General features: G+C 35.8%; 1 protein-coding gene across 1 annotated transcript in view; it reads left to right on the top strand.

Annotated features, from left to right (window-relative positions):
• The window catches only part of LOC106877259 (achaete-scute homolog 1), a 17,107-nt gene extending 15,809 nt beyond the window's left edge, over window positions 1-1,298 (top strand). Inside the window, exon 2 of the mRNA XM_014926122.2 lies at window positions 1-1,298. This exon is cut by the window's left edge and continues 1,594 nt beyond it. The gene's annotated coding sequence lies outside the window, so the exon portion shown is untranslated.
• Window positions 1,299-2,500: the final 1,202 nt, after the last annotated feature.

Genomic DNA, 2,500 nt, shown 5'->3' with positions numbered 1-2,500 from the left:
ATTGTCTTGAAAACACAGGATATCACAGCTCAGCCTTTCACGGTGTTTCTGCTTCAAAGCTTCCCGCAGTTCATCCAATAGAGACATGCAGTATTCTGCGTTGATGGTGCGACTCTTTGGCAGGTATTTTATGAGTACTCCGGGTTTGTCCCAGAACACTAAAGCCAGAATCTTTCTAATTCACTTCTGGGTCCATAACTTCTTGGGGCGCGGTGAATCACTGTGGCGTCACTCCAGTGATTGCTGCTTGGTTTGGGGATCATAATGATGAAGCTAAATTTCACCCGTGGTAACTGAACGAGCCATAAAATCAGCCTCTCCCGCAGCAAACCGGTACAAAATCGCCTTTGATGTCATCATTCTGATGCGCTTCTGATCTGCGTTCAAGCATTTCAGCTCCCATTTTGCAGAAAGCTTTCTCAAATCCAGGATGATTTGCCCAACTCTTTCGCGAATCATCTCCAGAGTCGAGTCTCGGTTATGCTTTTAGCGGAAATCCGACGGTCCTCGAGAATCATGACGTGCACATCGTCGGTTTTGTCCTCTATGGTCACGGAAGTTGGCCGCCCTGACCGGCGTTCATCTGTGACCTCAAAATGACCAGCCTGAAACCTTGACAGACAGATATTTATTGCAGATTAATATAAGCAGTTATCCTTCAAGATTTCCTTCATCTCGCTATAGATTTCCACCACTCCATTGCTTCGCAAAAAGAGGAACTTCATGACAGCTCCTGGTTCAGTTTTACCAAAATCCACTGTAGGAGCTGCTTTCATGCGTTAAATTCGCAAAAAAAAAAAGGAAAGATAAATTGTATAACTTAATAATTTTTTGCCTATTTTCTCCAAAATAGTTGTCCCACCTTTCCTGCAAAAAGTAACACTTCCACCCTCTCACGATAGCCTTAAAGCCAGGAACTTTTCTGCACTCCTTGCATTGAAAGTGAACGTGATCAATGAACAACGACTGAAATGTAAATGAACAATAACTGAACAGCAATACCATAAATGAACAATAAAATTTGATCGTACTCTGCATACATAAGACCTTTAACAACAACAAGACAATGTTAACAGTCTACACAACTGAATCAACATTTGCAAAACCTAAAGGTGCGAAGAGAAAGAGAAAGAATACCACAAAGGAGAATGTGATGATAACAATGACGAACATTTTATTGTTTCTTCTAGTTCTTCCTCACATCTTTATTTTTTTATCAGTATAAAGAAAGAAAAAAACTTTGTTTTAAAACTCATAAAATAAAATTTTTAAAAAATTATGTGCCTTAACCAGCAAGAGTCCAATGCTTTATTCTGGTGTTTTTTGTCACCAACTCTTACATCCACTTGTGATCTTGTGTAAAATCTATGTCTTGCATGTGTGTATGAGTACTTCTAGAGAGGGTTGAGGGCTGGTCGATCGTCCAGCATAACAGGGTGCACAGTGACTCAAGACTCCTAAATCTTAGAAACACCAGGTGAACCGTTCAATGCAGCAGCTGGAGTATGGCATGCATTAGCACCCTCCGTTGCTGATGTGCTTCAATGTGCAGCCAGTGTCTAAGAGGTGACGTTTTGATTTACTTTGACAACTAATTAACAAAAGTATATGTATGAACGTATATGCGAATGTAGGTACTTACATGGTATATATATATATATATATATATATATAAGGGGCATTACTACAGAATAATAATGCCACACACTGGACTTCTCAAAATAAACACATTTAGTACCTTTTTGAATTTATTAATCATATATATATATATATATATATATATATACAAACATACTTACATGCATACACACAAATATACACATACGTGTGTTCATGTTTACTAAATGTGATGTATATGCATGTCAGTATGTGCGTAAGTATGCTTGCGTGTGCTGGAACGCAAACGGTTCGAATTCTAAAAAATATATAAATAAACATGGTAAATCAAGAAGTACTATGTTTTTTCTAATTTTTATATATAATCCACATTGTAAATATTAGCATATAATTAAGGATAAAACAACGAACTTTAACATTTTTATAGTTATATACAACGTGGTGACAAAATTCTTACAGCTTTTTATATTTTTCTACAATTTTTTTTTTGTTACTGTTATTACTATAAAACATTAGCTCTTCCATCTTATAAACTTTTTCCAATATTTTTTCTTTTATATGTGCGAGTTGGAAATTGTATATGAACATGTTACAAGCTTAAGCTGAAATATGGTTCTCAATATTTGGTTCCTTAGTATAAAACATACTAAAGAACAATAATAAGCAAAAATATCGTACTTTATATGTACTTCCAATTGCTTTAAATACCGTATGCATATTAAAGAGCTTACCTTTTCTCTCTCTGTCTGCCACTTTCTCTCTCTCTCTCCCACACACATACATATGTATATATACACACACACATATACACACACACACACACACACACACACACACACATATATATGTATATATACGTATGTAAATATATATATATATATAT

This window comes from Octopus bimaculoides, chromosome 4 (assembly GCF_001194135.2).
Source record: "Octopus bimaculoides isolate UCB-OBI-ISO-001 chromosome 4, ASM119413v2, whole genome shotgun sequence".
Lineage (NCBI taxonomy): Eukaryota > Metazoa > Mollusca > Cephalopoda > Octopoda > Octopodidae > Octopus > Octopus bimaculoides.
Note: the sequence above shows the minus strand (reverse complement) of the source record. Positions and strands in the feature narration are given on the sequence as shown.